Here is a 17,818-nt window from a genome sequence, read left to right on the forward strand (position 1 = left end):
TATTTTGCAAGCTCTGGGTTATTAACAAGTGCTTATCCACAGGATCCAGCTCCAAGTAAAGAAAACTCCTCTGGCAACCTGCAGGCAGTTGGGGTTATCCATGTACAAGATATTCTGGCAAAGGTAGACAAAGAATGGTCTATCATTTCCAGCCTTAGAGAGTGTTTAGTATTTGTTATTGTAAAATTGCCTTTGTACTCAAAAAATCCATCACCCTCCATTCAGCCCCATAGTCTTCAGACATTAGTGGATTAATTCCTGTCAAACAGTTTTTATTCAATTTTTCTGATTTGATGTTTCTGATGCACAGATCAAAAAAGCTGGATTGGGTTCTGGTGGGAAGAGGCAAAATACATTTAAATCTAAAATGAATGAGAGAAAAAAAGTAATTTTTTTTCCTTTTGTGCTCTGGACAAATAGAAGTCTGGTTTTCATCCTGGTTCCTTCCATATAATTGTTCTTAATGATGGTGCTAGTGTGACAACTAGTAAGTAGATTTTGTTTTTTAATCTTTTCTGAATAGATTGCTCAAATGATACCACTCTGTACTTGCCAGGGTCTCTTCTATAACCTCCAAAACCCATCTTGCTTAGGCTGTTTGTGCAGAATAAGTTTATTATTTTGACATTAAACATCAATATGTACTTTAAAAATAATTATTTTTTTCAAAACCTTGTTTAGTCTAAGAATTGTACCTTTTTGAAGAGAATGTCAGAAGAAGGTGGTGGATTTCTACACTACCCTATGTAATCCTGATCTAGCTGCCACACTCAAGAAGTGTATACAGGAGTTATCTCAATGTGCAGGTGTGCTCAAGTGAGGTGCGATGTCTGAATTTGCATTGCTCTATAGAGTTTGTATTTGAATTAGTTACTATGAGAAATAAGTTGTCTGTATGGAACCATGGAGAAACTGGAATATTATAGACTACATGAATCATGCATTTTCTATGTATTTTTCCTAAATTTTAATTACAAGTTCCTGTGTTTTCACCCATAACACAAAGTCTGGTGTCTTACCTAAGTATCACAAATTAGTAAAAAAAACCCCTGAGCTGTCGAATTTTGCTTTATAAAATTGTTATATTATTTAAATTGTATAAGAGTATGCTAGTGTATAGTAATTTTGTGGATTATAAATGTAGCAGTTGAAAAATATGGCAAGTATTGCATTTCTGCTAATTAAAGGTCTTCCACAGAAAGACTACCTGCTAAACTCTTTGGGTTTTTTTTGGGGCTGCCTTTGAAATTTGAGGCATAAATCTTGTTGATAAGTTAGAAAATACCATTGCATTCAGGAAGACTGTGCACATCCAAATAGTCCATTCTTACTCTCATTTAATTTTTTTTAATCCTTATTTTAATGTCTGGCAGATGGGCAGCTCAGGATGGGGTGACTTCCACGGATTAGTACAGTAATTTCACGAATACAAGCCGCACCATTTTGACTAAAATTTTGCTCCCACATCGGAAATGCGGCTAACACTCAGGAGCGGCTAATACGTGAATAATTTTCTGACATTTACAACCCCAGAAGTGCCAGCCAGGGTGCCGAGCCGAGCACCTGCCAGCAAAAGCTGGCATTTCGTGATTGTTACAAATTGTTACTCTGTTGCGCCGCGGGTGGAGCCTGGCTCCCTGCAGGCAGCACGGGGGGCGGGGAGAGAGGCGGGAGAGCTCCCTCCTTCCCTCCTCTGCCGCAGCCCGGGGGAGAGATGGGGGGGCCCCATGCCTCCATCACCGTGGCTTGGGGAGGAGGCGGGGGCTCCGTGCTGCCATTGCCGCGGCCCGTGGGGTAAGCGGTGGGCTTCTGTCCCTGCCTGCCACGGCAGGAGCAGGCAGGCTCCATCCCCGCCCACCGCCGCGGGAGCAGGGGGGGCTCCGTCCCTACCTGCCACCACGGGGCAGCACCGGGCCAGGGCGAGTGAGCCCAGAGGCAGCGGCTGGCCCTGAGCGGCCCCGCCGAGTGGCAGCGCCGGGCTGGGCCACCTGGCCCCGTCGGCAGCCCCGAGCGGGCTGAGCCTGCACAGCACAAGCTGAGCCAGTAAACCCCGCCCTGCCGCAGTTCTGTTACTATTTGGCAACTTTGTTGCACGCGGGTACTCGCTGCGAATGACAAGGCGGCTTATACTCAGGTGTGGCTAATTTATGGACAAAGAACAAAATGTTTGCCAACACCCAGAGATGCGGCTTATAGTCCATGCGGCTTGTATTCATGAAATTACTGTAGTCTGCTCAGAATTACTGGTACATCACATGCCAAGTAAGATGTTTTATAATGGCCTTACAACCCAAGAATCTCCCAGATGATACAGAAAGCCAACATTTACACCAACCTTAGATGTCATCGACCTTGCTTTCACCAGGAGTTCGAGGTCTACTCCTTCATGCACTCCTCCTGGTCTTTGTGGAGGCTCTGAGCTGGGAGGTGATGGTGCAGCATCCTCACACACAGACCATTCCAGGGCTGGAATAACCAACCAGCAGCTGCCCACGTGTGCCCCAGGGTCCGGGCAGGGCTTGAGGCACTTGCTTGGTTGCAGTGCAGATCTTACGGTTTTCCTCAGGTTCTCACCCCTGTGACATAAAGCACCAGGGAAAGCCTCAGCTGAGGTGGCACAGATGTTGTGTGGAAACAATTGTGGAAGTAGCCAGGATACAAGGCTGCATCTCATGTCTGTTGTACCTGATGTGTTAAGTAAGGCTCAGGAGCAGCTCTGAGGCATCACAGCATGCTGCTAAAACGAGCACGTGCATATGCATAGCCACTGTGCTCAAAACTTCCGTGACTGACCTTGTCAAGGTGGAGAAAAAAATCTCTGCCAGAAAAAAATAGTGAGATCACTGGGGAAAAAAAACCCAATATTTAGACTACAGAGCTAAAAAAGACAGAAGGTATCAAGTTCCTATAGAAATATACACTGGAGGCACTTGCTTTTTAGGACAGATACACCAGCAGCCTGTGGTGTGGTGTAAAAATACCTGAGCTAACTGTAAATGAGCTACCAGAAGCAATAATAGGTGTCACCCTTGTTTAATGCATCCCATCGGCAGTGATTCCAGGCTGCCTCCAGTTCTCCTAAGTATTTACACAGCAACTGGGAAAGGCCTGTGGTGCTGCCTGGCTCTTGTCCTGCTGCTCCCCTGTGCACAAATCTTCTCCCCACTCTATCCTGGGGGGAAGTCCTCACCAAGTAAGCACCAGCAGGCTTTTGGCTCCTTTGCATAACTTCACCAGCCCACAGCTTCTAGTGTTTTGAACTTTGTTTCCCTGTTCTCAGCCTCTAGTACAACTTTTGCACTAATTTGTTACTAATCACATAAAGGAAATTTAAACAGCATTCACCCACAGCACAGCTCTCATTCCATCCAGCTTTGCAAAAATTTACCTACAGGTAGTTTATTGATTTTGTCTTCGGAATCACACACAGCAAGTAAGCAGAAATATTGGCCACCTACTGATGAAGATAAAATCATACATCACTTTAACTTTCCCAAATAATCTATTTTTGTTTTTCCTTTTTCTTATCCTAGAAATATATTACCATCTTTACTGCTATAAATGGAAGAAGTTCTACTGTCCTTACATAGATATATGCAGATGTATTTTGTAATCTTATGCTTCATATCTATATTCAGTAACTGAGGTTTGAAAATGCATGCTGCTGTACATCCTCATGTTAAACAGGCTTGAAGCTGCTTCTCAGAAAAGCTCAACACGTAATGCCAAAATTACTGCAAACTAGGGGAGCAGAAGTGGTGCTCTTTGGATTGCTCACCAAGTTCTAAGCAAATCCAGCTGTGAGAGGGTATCTGACACTCAACTATCTCACAGCCATGGTAAGACTTCAACTCAGACATTTGATTGTATTTACTTTTTTTTTTCTCCCTGCAATTGTTCTTCTTTTGGAACACAGGGCAACAGTACTATATTAAGAAGACAGTGACAGGAGCAGTGGAATCTGTTGTTTAATGAGGGCTGTAATATTCATGCTGGCTGCTGTGATATGCCATTACTTAAATGAGAGACTTGTATAGCTGATACTGTCATTTGAAACAAAGACAAATTATAGCACAGGTGCATTTTCAGCAGTATGGTTGAGCAGTTTTTTAAGGTTTAGTTAATAGAGTAGAGGATAGTATCTAGCTGGAGTAAAAAAGTTATTCTGCTGGAGTAATAAAAAAGGTTCTGTATTCAGGGCACCCATTAATCATTCCTTATTTATCATTCTGGCTTGTGATTCTTCAAATTGACTTGTGACTGCTAGGTCTGGTTGCACATTTGGCAAGCCTACTCAGGGCTGGAAATCCTTCCAGACACCTCTCAGGCAGCATCCCCCCATGACAAAGCAGGAAAATATCCTGCTGGTTTGGGCTGTGGTACCCTGCTGTGCTGCCCCCGGGAAGGGTGGCCGGGCCCCCTGAGCTGATGGCGCTGCCCTGCTGGAGAGGAGCAGGTGCCATCCAGGTGTTCCCTGTGCTCCCTGGACCTGCTCAGGTCTGCTGCCCTCCCTGAGGAGATGCCAATCCCAGCACTGCCCTGTGGATGGGGACAGCAGCTCTGGAGGGGACGACTGCAGCTTTCTGGGGCGGGGGGGACAGAAGCTTTGCATGCCTTAGTCGCTGTAACAGCCCCAGGCTGTTCTTCACAGCCACCCTCTTCTGCTCAGCATTTTGACACCCATTCATGAGTTGGCAAGGCAGCATCCAAACACCACACTGCAATGAGCTTCCTCTTCTCGTGTGGTTTTTCTAGCCAGAAAATAAGAGATAGCCATCATCAGCACCATCACCTGTTACTCAGGCGCTGTTTGTGACTCTCTCAAGCTGTTGGTAGGTCAACCTGTAGTTTTGTTCAAAACCCTAGGATGCTTTGCAAGTCCTTTTGCAGTCCCGAGGGCAATTTAACTACAGAGTACTATTTCCTCTCTCCATCAGAAATAAACACATTTATATGATTTATTCTGTCCACACTGGTGAGATACAGTCTCATTTATTTGATTTACTCCTTTTCTCTTCAAAAGCAGGAAAACACCAGGGCAAACTTTGTGCAAACTATAGAAAAACAAATCTACCACATGCCAATTTTTCCTTATTATTTCATCTATTATTTACCAGAGGAAAAAATCACCCCACTAACAACAGTTACTCTGCATTTATCACAGTAACTAGTAGAAAGCATGTGATTCTTATGGTAAGCAGCAATTTACAGATGGCCAGGTGCAAACAACATATCTAATCTTATCATGAATTTGTTTTATTCGCAGCTGCAACAGTTGGTGTCAGTTAATAGGTTACCAATCATGAAGTATATTTATTTCCTTTTATCCTGCTTTGGGGCCACAGAAGTGATTTGTAAACTGTCCTAGATGTTGAATTTGCATTTAATTTTTGTGTGTGTGGCTTTTTTGTTATTTAGTTAGTGCGACTCAGGAGGAAAATGACCATGTCTTTCAGAGAACCCATTTTGTTTTCATTTTACCCATTTCCTTTTCTAGAGATTTAGAAACTCTAAAGCAGTGTGCTCTATAGGCTTCTAATTTACAGTAAAACAGAGGGTTTTTTCAAGCGTAATTTTTTCTTTTTTAAGGACTGATCTATCATTGATGAGGACTCATTTTTGCCTGCTTAGTTACATCAAATCATGTGGTGGATTCACTATCAGTCTTTCCAAATAATCAAACACAATCTTTATAAGCTGAATTTTAAATACTGGTCATTAAAAAAACAAGGTATTAAATTCTCCTCTTAGCCCCATGGCTCACACTGTGGACGCCAGCATGTGTAGACATATCTTACAGTGAACCAACCAAATAAACCATATAACCTAGAAATCTTTCCATGTTTTGGTACAAATATACAGATACTGTTTAAAATAAATGTATATGGTCCTTACTAAGGAGACTTTTCCAGTTTTTGTAATGTGTGACAGTCTTGGTTGTGTTATTTTGGGGTTTTTGCCTTCACTTACATCAAGACCATTTTGTGTTAGATAAAGAGTGATAAAATAAATAATTCCTTGATACTAATTTTTGTTTTGTTTAAGTTTATCTTCAAATCCGCTTCCTAACAAAAGGAATTTTAATAGTAATGAGGCACAACTACTAACACATTTCCATGTGTGTAAGTCATGTTTTCTTGAAAACAATGAAGTTGCACATGTAAATGAGTTTAAAAAAAAATGGCAGAAAGGATTTTTGATCCTGATGATGGTTTTAAAATGCACAACCAACAGTGTCTGATCACTGGCATAGAGCAATATATATGTATGCATAGTAAATGGAAACAGTTAAGTGTACGAATTTAGTGGACCTGAAGAAATAATGCAGGGAATAACATTAGGATTAGCCCCCTTCTCTACACACATTGCTTTGTGGTGGATTGGAATTCCCTCTCACTTTTTATTCTGAATGATGTTTTCACTTTTTAACACATTTTTATTTCTCTGATTCTTAATCCTAGCATTATATTTGCACTGCTGTATAAAACACTAAAAATAAGATCTTTGCTAAAAAAGCCTATTTTTCATAGATGCTTTTAAAAAATTAGTTTTTCATAGATGAAACATCTAGGATGAGTGTTTTAAAGCATTTTGTAATTTGAGATAAATAATGATTGGGTGCATGCAAAGATTTTGCACAAACTGACTTTTTTTCACCACTGGACTGTCTGTGAAAGCTCTGGTGTTCATCCTTCTTATTGCCCATCACATTATTGTAAATGGGAAGACTTCTCCAGCTAAGGCTAAAATCTCTCCAGATATATCTACATCAGTTACTCTGTTTCTGGGATTGGAGACAGAGTCATCTAGGTTGAATAACAGATTGTAAAATTGCATGAATTTGCAGTTAAGGAAATAGGGCCATAACAGCAATTTTTAAGCTTCCAGCTTAAGAACCTCCAGTTGCTGGAAGGTGAAGTTACTGAATTACCTGATTTAGTTGTCAAACCTGTACTTAAATTTCACAGATTGACTAAGGATAGTTGAATCCTTATGCTTCATCACATGTGTTACTTCCAGTCTGAAGCAGAAGACACTAACGTGTGTGCACATCCAGCTGCTGGGATGCTGAGTTCACTCAGCTGAGTTCACTCCCTGTCTGCACTGCAGGGTGGGTGCTTGTGGCCTCACATCAACACTGTGGGGCTTGAAGTTTCTCCTTTTTCACTTTTCTTTAAGACCTGTTCCTACCAGCAGCAAGGACTGCAACATGCTTTCCTTGTCTCTGGCCCATCCTTATCTCCAGTGCCTGTCAATGTGATTTCAGCTTTGTACTACCGAGCAAATCAAAGAAGAAAAGCATAGGAACAGTGCCCCATTTTGATACTGTGGCAGGAGGATGTTCAGGCAAATGCTGTTCTCTGCCCAGGTCAGTCCATGGAGCTGGACACCCTGTAGAGATGCTCAGGGCATCAGAGGTTCCCATAAGCTTTGCACTGAAGGGAAAACAACTGCAAAAGTGCAGGAGCACTATCATTCCCAGCCAGGCTGGTCCCCATGGAGATCCACCTCTTCTCTGGAAGCTGGGGCAAGATATTGGAGTTTCCCAATTCTCATTACATCTGCTTGCTGACCAAGGCATGCATCTCAGCAGCTTTAACACTTGGGTCATGTTTTCATGTTTTTTCTTTTTCTCCCAAAGCAAAGACAGTGATAACGTTTTGGCTGTTTGCCAAGGAAATACTGTGGCTCAGGTGTCCTCAATAATTCTACATATTTCCTTATTACATTACTATTTTTGACTGCAGCCCTGTGTAATCCACTGAAGTAAAAAGTAATCCATTGAAGGAAGCTTTAGTCTTAGGAAGTGCAGGGTTCATATAATTTTCTTTGCAAACACATGTGAGTGCACAGCTGAAACAGGTGCTATGTTAGAGAGAAATGCTGCTTTCTGCCTCCCTGTGACAGTCCCAAGTGCTGCACAAACCACCAGGTGCTGAAGTGCTCATCACCCTCTTTGTGCCTGTCTATTCTTTTACTAATTGAGAAGCAGCTTCCTAATGTGGGACACGGCTTCATAAAACTGCCTAATCTCTGATGTGTTCTCTGAGGGAGTGTTTCATTCTGTGTTTACCTTCTGTATTGCATGGTCTGACCCTAGCATCATGCAGTCAGTCCTCAAGGCTCATACCCCATTGTAGCAGCAGCAGCAACAACTGTCTCTCTTGTGCCATGAAACTTTTGGCTTTTGCCCTTTGATTGTAGGTACATAGAGTTGTTTTGGCTCTGGGAGTTCATCAGTTCAGGGCCTGCATTACTTTACCCTGCCTTTTTCCCTGCAGGCAAATTAGGGGAGGAGTGCTCTGCTCCCAAGATGACTTCTCAAGTCTGCAAATTTGCCAGTTTAGAACTTGAAATGGTATTGGATTAATTTTGCTTTTTAATGACTAAACACACAATTATTTTAAGAATGGCACTTCAGTCACCCAAGTAGTCATTATTCCTGACAGTCTACAGGTGAGCATATATAACTCAGAATATGCTATTAAAATGATGTTCTGTCAGATTTCAGAGCAAGAAAACACAACTGACTTATTTCTCTTGCCTTCACAGAGTATTATTTTTTATTATTTTGAAGTACAGAATTTTAGATTTTAGAAGTAATCTGTCCCTTAGCTTAGGGGAGAGATGTATGAGAGGGGGTAAGAAATGCTTTCTTTCCTTCTTAAATTTGCTAAGTTACACCTGGATTTCAAGCCTTAAAAAGACTGTTACCAGTCTCAGATGCTGTCTCTGCAGCAAGTGGATATAAATTTAAGCATTAGCCTCAGCTAAGGGAAGTGGGTGCTGGTATTTGAGGGATGCAGGAACTTCCCTTTCCATTCACAGCAAACCTGCTTGAGAGACACAGTTCCTCCTGGACTGTGCAGCACCATTTGTTGCCCAGAGCAGTGTGTAGGTGAAAACATGGCTCTCAGTGATGTCTAAACTCTAACAAGCATCACAGGTATCCCGCAGCAGGTATCCTCCAGACCCAAGACTTCATATTGTCAGCCAAAGTCCTCTGCTGCATATAAACTCAGGCAGGGAAAGACGGGATCATCCACTGGAGCCAGGAAACAACCTTCAGTTTTGGCACAAGTCTAAATGCGTGAGACACAGAAGGGACAGATGATACCTTTGGATACTGGTACCTTTGGTGCTCCCAGTAAACTGAGTTTTAGAACAAAATTAGATCAAGGTGATAAAAAGAAATGTCTTTGATTCTCATCACTCCAGGCAGTATAATGTACGGATGGTAGATGGAATAAACACAGTCTTGGCTCTACAAAAGGGGTCTTCTGGCTGAGTAACTCAAACACTGCATTAGAGAAAATAAAAAATTCTCCAGAAGAACAAAAAGAAGGATTTAGAGGTCAGTAAAGTATTTGACACAGTGCTGCACATGAAATAATTAATTTAACTGGAGAAGATGAGGAAATTTTATTTGTGAGGTTAGTGAGCCGTGGGGCCAGGGAGATCAGTTCTGGGGGCTGCTGAGAAGGGAAGGTTTGAGCTGGAGGGAAGTTCATCGTGAAGTCAACAAGGATTGGTCCTGACATTGTTTTCATTTAGTATTTTCATTAATGACTTGGAAGCACGTTAAGGAAATTTGCTCATACCTTAGAGAGCCACTGCTATTAGAGAGCAGGACTCAGATAACTTAGAAGAAGAACTGGGTTACCGTATGAATGGGGCAGGAGAAAAGGGCTACAAAAGTACAGAGTTTGCGTCCAAGCTGGTAAAGGTTACCAGCAATCATTATTACTGTGGGATAAGTGTTCATTACTTATAAATGGTAAAGGCAGACGGAGCATTCTGAATATACAGGTCTGTCACAGCAGGGTTAATATCTGTCAAGATGCATCAGCCACAGAAAGACGTACATTTAATAATTTCATAAATCATAATGATTTTAAGATAAATTGTATATTTTTCAGCAGAGGTTTTGCAAAGCATTAATACTGGTATATGGCCCTGGTAAGATACCAGTGAGAATCTTGGGACACTAGTCATTCATTTTCCAGAAAAGATGAATTCAGATTGCTGTAGAGCTAGAGAACAGTCAGTCCCCGAGGGAGTGATATCAGAGATATCTGATGGGTGTATGTAGGCTAAAAAAGATTGGCTTCTTTAATTTGGCAGACTAGAGGCAGAGAGGAGATTGGACTTCTACTTATTTTAAATAAAAAGCAAATAAGGTAAACAGCTCTAGAAGAGTTAAACAAAGAATGGGGTAATCAAAAGTTTAAATGGCTATAAAAGCTATGAGCAAGTGGAGAAGTATATTTTAAAACTAAGACAGTATCTTGCAGTAGGAAAGAGTTGTTCATTCATAAATATTGGATTCACTGAAATTTACACTGATTAAGATTAATTTTATTCTATCTTTCAGAAGCATTGGTATAATATTTTTTGAATGAATTATGACTAATTTAATGATATGGTAAATATACACAACTTTGTTTATGCTTTTATAAATGCACACTGCATTTTGAACCTAGAATTTCTAACTCAACACATTCAATTGCTTAAACTTATAACCAAATAGATAACAACCATATAGCAACTCACCAGCCCAAAACTTGCACACAGACCACAGAACTAAGAAAACCAAACAGGAAAACAAATAAAAACCATTAATCTGAGTGAACTTTCTGGAAAATGGTTAACAGACATCAGAGAAACCTCTTTAGAGGAAAATGTTTTAAGTAATTTTAAGCATATACTTAAAATGAGGGTTCTGTTACTTTTGAAGCCATTTAGTTCAGTTTTAAACTACGCCAGAAAGGAATGAAGGGATAAATTTGAGGTAAATGTTAATTGCATTTATAGTTCAACTAGAAGAACTGGTTGAGCTTCATTTGCTGATTTTTTAAAAGAAATCATTAATTACTTTGTTGTTTAGCATAACAGCACTTTATACTTCCAGATAAGATAAGATCAGAGATACACTGAATTTTGCGTTAAGTCAAAGATATACATAAACATGATTCCCATCCTCAGACTGTAGAGCAAAGGAAATACTGCACATCAAATCCTGGCCCTGTTAAGCCAGTGGGAGAATATAACCCCTACTATTTTTTATAAATTTCAAAACAGAATGGCACATTTTTATCTCCCCTGAAAGAGATTTAAATTCTGTTTTATTTTTGATCAATATATATTTGCTTTGCAGCTAGAAGGAGGAATGACTAATTTTCAGGGGCTATATAAAACTATAGACACATTAAACAGAGCAAAACTGAAAATGTAAAGTGAAGAAGTCTGTAAATTGTGAGTGACTGTGAAGCACTCTCACGTGGCTGGTGAATGAGCTGTGGATCTAAGTGCATGTCTGCTAAGTGATATGTGCTTGCCATGTGCTTAATGTAATTGCTTTAGGGTTCCTCTGAGTGGGTGAGAGTCCATCAGGCACAGTGTTCTGCTTCTGGAACAAGGAATGTTGAAAAATAAAGCATTAGAAAGTGGGTAAGTCTAGGGTGGTAATTTCACAGATATATGGCTCTAGACCTAGCAATTTGCTTGTCCTACAAGCATATCAGTGTTTGCCTGCCTGCATTTGTGTCTCAGTATGAAATGCAGTGATGTAAGTGTGGTTTACCCCTACCAATAAAGGAATAAAGGTCCTGGGTGAAGGACGAAAGAGAGGTCATTATGTGTAGGGTCGTTGTCTGCACAGGAACCTCCAGTGTTCCAGCTGCTCTAGTCTGAACCTGTTTACAGGTGTGCCCACGTGTCTTACCCATGAACTGTACTTGAGATGGGCCTGCCAAAAATCCATGTTCATGTATGGAGGATGGTCTTCTAGATGTTACCTTTGGGTGTACTTGCACAAGTGTTTATTCCTTTATACAGGAGCTTATGTACATCATCTTCTCTTAATTTAAAAACTAAAACACAGTGGTTGCCTTCAGCAGCAAAGCCAGTTTTAATAACCTTATTAATTCTGAGTAATAATACTTTATTCTACAAGCAACTTCACAGCTTTGGAAGAGTGATTTATGCCGTGTGTAGTATAAAAGCAGTACACAAGTGCAAGTGATCTTACAGTTCAGTAGAAGAACAAGAAACAAATCTGCATGTAAAATGGTTTCCATTAAGCTGGTGAGCAGACCAATGATTTGGTTAATTCTAACTAAGTGGCTGTGTTGCCACAGCTTCACAGATCCCAGCAGACCAAACATGAAACCTGCATTACACTGTGATTTATTGCCCTACTTACTCTAGAATGTCAGAAAGAATATTTGCAGAGGAAGCGTGCTAAGGCTCATTAAAAATACGTATTTTAGTTTTAGGAAAGCTAAGCTGACATCCAGGGTATGGGGAGCCTGTGTCCAGAGAGGAAGACTGTGCAGGAGGCTTTAACAGGTTTGTCTGCAGCCAAGCCAGGCTCTCAGGACATTTTCTCTTGACCCTTGGGGTTTTTCCTTGGAGGAGATGTGGCTAACTCACAGCTAGGTGCTTCTTTTAATGCTCTGAAAGGCAGGGTATTTAGACCTGAACTTTGCACTGCACACATGTAGGAGAACTTCAGGCTGGGACTTGCCAAATCAACACACCTGCATGGGTGGGACAAAAGGCTGAGCTCTTGCCCCTCTAGTAGAGGAGATCAGACCGAGTCACAGTTGCATCTCAGAACCAGAGTCAAATGGCAAGTGGCCATTAGAGTTACGCTGTGAGAAAGGGAAAAGCAAGAAATATGCAAGTCGAAACAAGTAGAAATGCAATATCCTCTAAAGAGCTTATTTAATAACTGAATGGGAACAGAAAAAAAAGTAACTGTATTAATTGATTACTTAATTACATTAAACCAACCTACGTATTATCTAAATATGCCTACACAAATTTCTTTTTTAATTTTACACAAAACCACAGATGTTGATATCCTTCTGGGTATTGGATACAATATTAAGCAGTTTTGTATTGCACAGGGTCTGACTGAGGACACAGAGCAGATGAAGGCTGGTGAGGGAGTAGAGGACAGAATGGCAGGGCCTCAGCATCTGTTTCATTGAAATAATCCAGTATTATGACTGACCATAGGACAGGAATAGAGTGTCTGAGTGGCTGTTGTACCGCTTCAGCTTGGATCAAGAGTGTTTTTTTGAAGCACATCTTCCAGCTGTAAAGTACCAAGTAAGCCCCACAAGTTCATACAGAGCCAGTCCCAAGTGCTCAGCACCAGAAGTCGTGCTGTATCACCTAGCTGTTAATGGTCTACATCCCAAGGGGCCCAGCCCTTGTCCCATCACAGTCAGAGACCGACCTCTATAAACCTAGTAAGATCCATCCAGAGGGATAATAATTTCTCATGGTTTTTAGCCCAACTTTTCCATACCATAAGCCTCCTCCAGACTCCCGCTGCTCCACTGATTAGGAACAGTCCACCACCATTTCAGGAGGCTGCTTCCTTAATTTTGAAACCTAGTGCAGAACATGTAGAAAATTAAGTCAATACCTCTCTTTCTTCCCATTTTTAAATGAGTGAAAATAGAAGTCTGAATGACTCTAAAGAAAACCACTAGTAACTGCCATGAGTCCGTGACCACCCAGTAGTGGAAAAGGGGGAGGGTGAGTGTGGGGAGGCTGTTTTAAATCTGGAACTGATTGCATTCATTTTAGCACTTCCCTGCATGTTTGTTTCTATTTGTAATTTTTAACTTCAATTTTTATTTTTAGCTGTGTGTATTTTAATAATTTAAATCAACATATTGATATATTTTCTAATATTGCAAGTAATAGTGGTCATTAAAACTGCATCTATGAAGAGCATGAGAATTTTAAATAAAATCAGTACCTACCAAACACAAAAAAATACACAACAATGTAAGCACTGACAGCTTGGGGATCTGGATATAGGTGTGAATTTATTTTATTAGAGGATTAGGTTCCTGAAAGTTTGTGGAGAATTTCAAGTTTCTGGGTGGGCTGTCACAGATTAATGGCTTTATCTGCACACTGCTGAATTTGGCCAATACATTCAAGGCACTCACTCAGTTCTGTCCTTTTATAGAGGTTCCCCAGTTTATGCCATATTTTTCACTTTTTATTTCTCTTCAGGATTGTTTCCTCATTCATCCCTGGCACTACTACAGTCTTTTTCAGCAAACAAAACTACCAAGTGAAGCACAAACAAAAGCTGAAAAAACAGAGGCCCCAAATGGATAATCTCATAGATTATTCCATGATTAATTATCCCAGATTTATCAAATGCCACATCCAAATAAGGTCAAACATGTAACTGTAATCTTCCTCAAGACACGCAACAACCCCTTTGGACAAGCCTTAGTTTCTATCATGGGAACTTTAAACTGGCTTCCAACAGTAATGATAGAAAAAAGAAGCAATGTTGATATATTCTGAGCTATATACTCAGCATGTCAAGGAGATCATTAGTGACTGACACCAATGATGTGTCACAGACAACAAGATGTCTCTTTTGCGCCTGTCCTTTACTGACATTCCTGTCACATCCTATTCACCAACCTTGTGCAGTGATCCTCTCGCACTTAGGATCAAAAAATTTCCATGTTATTGTTAGTGGGGTTTGTGTATTATCATCATTTTGTTCTATTTTTCACACAGTCTTGTTTGTTTTTTAATCACTTGAATGAGAAAAGGTTATTCATACCAGAAATTACCATCTATATCTATATCTATATCTATATCTATCTATATCTATACATATACATGTACATATACATATATTAAAATATATAACTGTACCTGGTTGAATATCATCTTTTTAACAGGTTATAAGCCACAAGTCCCAGAAAGGGACCCACAAATTCACTTAATTTCCCTGATTTCACATTAGCTATATATGTGTAAGCCCATGTGGAGGTAGTTCCTATTTACTACATAGCTGAGAAGGCACACGGCTCTTTTTTTTCTTTCACCATATGGCTGAAGTAACTCATACACAAGCAATTTGCTCTGATTCAGCTGTTTCAGCAGGAAGGATTTGCAGAAGCAGGATTGGGAAATACACAGGATTCTCTTTCACTTCCGTGACAGGAGTTATATTTTTAATTAGCCCCTGTTAGTCTTCCAAGGGCAGCTTGTAAAAGTTTAATTTCTGTGTCTCAAATTTGAGTCCCCTTTGATAAGGCCATTTTTAAGAGTACTTAGGGAGTAGTTATGAAAGCCTTTTCTGGTTTTTAGAAAAGTCAGTTCCTTAGCAAGTTCTGTGTAAGAAAAGTAAGAGTTTTGGAGTTTCTTTTCTCTCAGTATACTCAACTTACATGAAGATTATTGAAGATACAGAGAAGAGGGGGTAGTGGTCAATATGGTACTTCACTGAAATCCCAAGAGCTGTTGGGAAGATCTTATAAGGTGTGTGCATATCATTTAAAATGCCTGAAGGCCCAGGTTTGTACACCAGGAAGTAATGACAAAAATATATGTCAATGAACAATGGACACAAAAACTCTGTAGGTTAATGTATTCCCTGTCACTTGCTTATGCAATGGGATCATTAAAATCAAGACAATCAGATTTACTTAAACCTGACAAGTAAAAAGGAAAAAACTGAAAAGGTCCATTTGAAATATTTGAAACATTATTTGGTGAAAAAGTAGCATTTACGTAATTGTATGCATTGACTAAGAACTATAAGCAATATAAGAAATACAGAAAAAGTGTAAAACATAAACCAGCCTTATTAATTTGCAGTGATACCCTGAGAATTTAAAATAATATCTGCCGAATGGATATGGTGTTGTACATGTTTACAAGGGGGAACATAGCACCCAAAAGACTTCCAAAACATTCCGAATTTATAATTTATGTGGGATCATATGGGGGACATATTTGGTGTTACCTTAAAAATTAATCTCTAACACAGCATTCTGTCAGAAGTGCTATGGTTGAGAGCCTTGGAGAGAGCATCCCTTAAATGTCATTGGCCCCTCAGCTTTCAGTTTAATATTTAAGCTGTTTCTAATTGTGTTCAGTAGAAACTTGGCATCCAGTTTATGGGCTTGGATGCAATTTTCATTTCAGTGAAAAAGAAAAAGGGGAGAAAAGAGGCAAAACTTAAATCTGTTCTGTTCCTGGAGTGCTTAAGTGGTAAATGAAGTAAAAGTTTCAATCTCTTTTCCCAAATTTGTCCAAGTGTGATTTCTTACCCAAAACATAATGCAGTATCATTCAGTGTAACACAGTACAAACACATGGATACACAGCCAAGAACTAATCAAAACACTCAACTTTGAACCTTCTGCAACAGTCTTCAAGAAAACCAAATTAGGATCTTGTTCATGGGGGGAAATGTGTCTGTTAATGACTAGAAAAGTAGCTCTGCACACATTTCAGGAGATTGCATTAGCCTTCATCAGGACCAGAAAACTAAAGTGAAAAGTCAGTCTTAGAAGCAAATCCTGATGCGGGCTTTAAAAGAGCTTCTGAACTGTTCTCAGTGGATAAGTCCCATCCTGCATTTCACACATCACTGACCCCCCAGGCACGGCTGGCTTTCCTCACCCTTCCCTCAGCAAAGGCTGCAAGGCATATTTCAACCTGTAGGGCTTTGGGGGAATAAAACGCCTTCACCTAACCCCAAAGAGACAACAGGATTACAGGGAAAAAACTTGGTGGAAAGTTCAGATTTATGATTGTTACAGCTGGCCCCACGGAGCTGGTGGCAAAAGTGCTCCCTCCTGCCCTTCCCTCTCCAAAGGCTGTAATGGTCGGCAGAAACACAAATTCTGCCATCTACAGACCATCCTTTGCTTAGGAAGAGCTGAGGCTTGAGAGACCTCCGCTGGAGGAACAGCCATCCAGCTTATCTCGAAGACAAAAAGTGGGGCTGTGCAGAGCTCAGCAGAAAAAGAGCCTTCATTAGCAGAGTGAAGACAGCACTAGTCACTCAGCAAATCCTGTGAAGCGGCAAAACTGACATCCTTGGCTTCCAGGAGCTGGCTTAGACCTCATGCCTCTTTCCTAGGCTTCTGTAGGAGATCCCAGAAGAGCAAGTAAAAAGATAGTCTTGAACATCAAATATGTGGGGCAGAGGAGGCACAGCTTGTAATCGAGGAGCTGGGAGTTGTAAAGGCAGGAGGCAGAGCACAGGCATTTCCCCACTTGACGTCTGTGCTGATTTTGCTGATTGCAGGAATAGTGGCCTTCAGGGCATCTAATAAAAAAATTATTAAGGAAGAGACAGGACTGTGGCTGCATTGCTCATCCATTAGCCGTCTGCACATGAGATCAGACATCCCACCCCCTGAAGCAATCCAGCAGTGGACTGCAGTCTTTGCATGGGTGCTCTGCTCTTTGTGTTCTCCAAGAGAATTGCACCTTAAAGACACAGCAGGACTTTTACGGCTTTATTACAGTTTGTTTGGGTTTTGGTGCAAACTGCTGTTTTCTAACAGAATGCTATATTACGTCCATTTTAATGTTTATGTAATTTAGCATGAGTATGGAAATCACAGGAAATACCAGCTTGGTGTATAAAGGCTGCTCCTTACTTAGCTGTTGCTAAACTCCAGGATAAGACTTTCAGTGTACTTTAAAATGAACTTATAAAGTGTCTCACTGAAATTGCACAGTCCACAGTAGTAGCTGTGAGAGCCAATTCAGCTCTGGCCCGAGCACGTACAACACATCCACTGAGATGAGTGGAAGATGATCTGTCCTTGGCCAAGGATAACACAATGTAACATAAATTCTTTCAGTAAGTGACTGGCAAGTTGACTTACGGCAATTTCTGACAAACCTGCTCTGGTTTTAGGTATAATTTAAGTAGGCAGACGCATGATTTTAAAGAGCTTGCCTGATGCTCCCCATGGGAACTTTCAAAGCCCCAGGTGATGGTAGGGCACTTGACTCC

This window comes from Catharus ustulatus, chromosome 1 (assembly GCF_009819885.2).
Source record: "Catharus ustulatus isolate bCatUst1 chromosome 1, bCatUst1.pri.v2, whole genome shotgun sequence".
In the NCBI taxonomy this organism is placed as follows: Eukaryota; Metazoa; Chordata; class Aves; order Passeriformes; family Turdidae; genus Catharus; species Catharus ustulatus.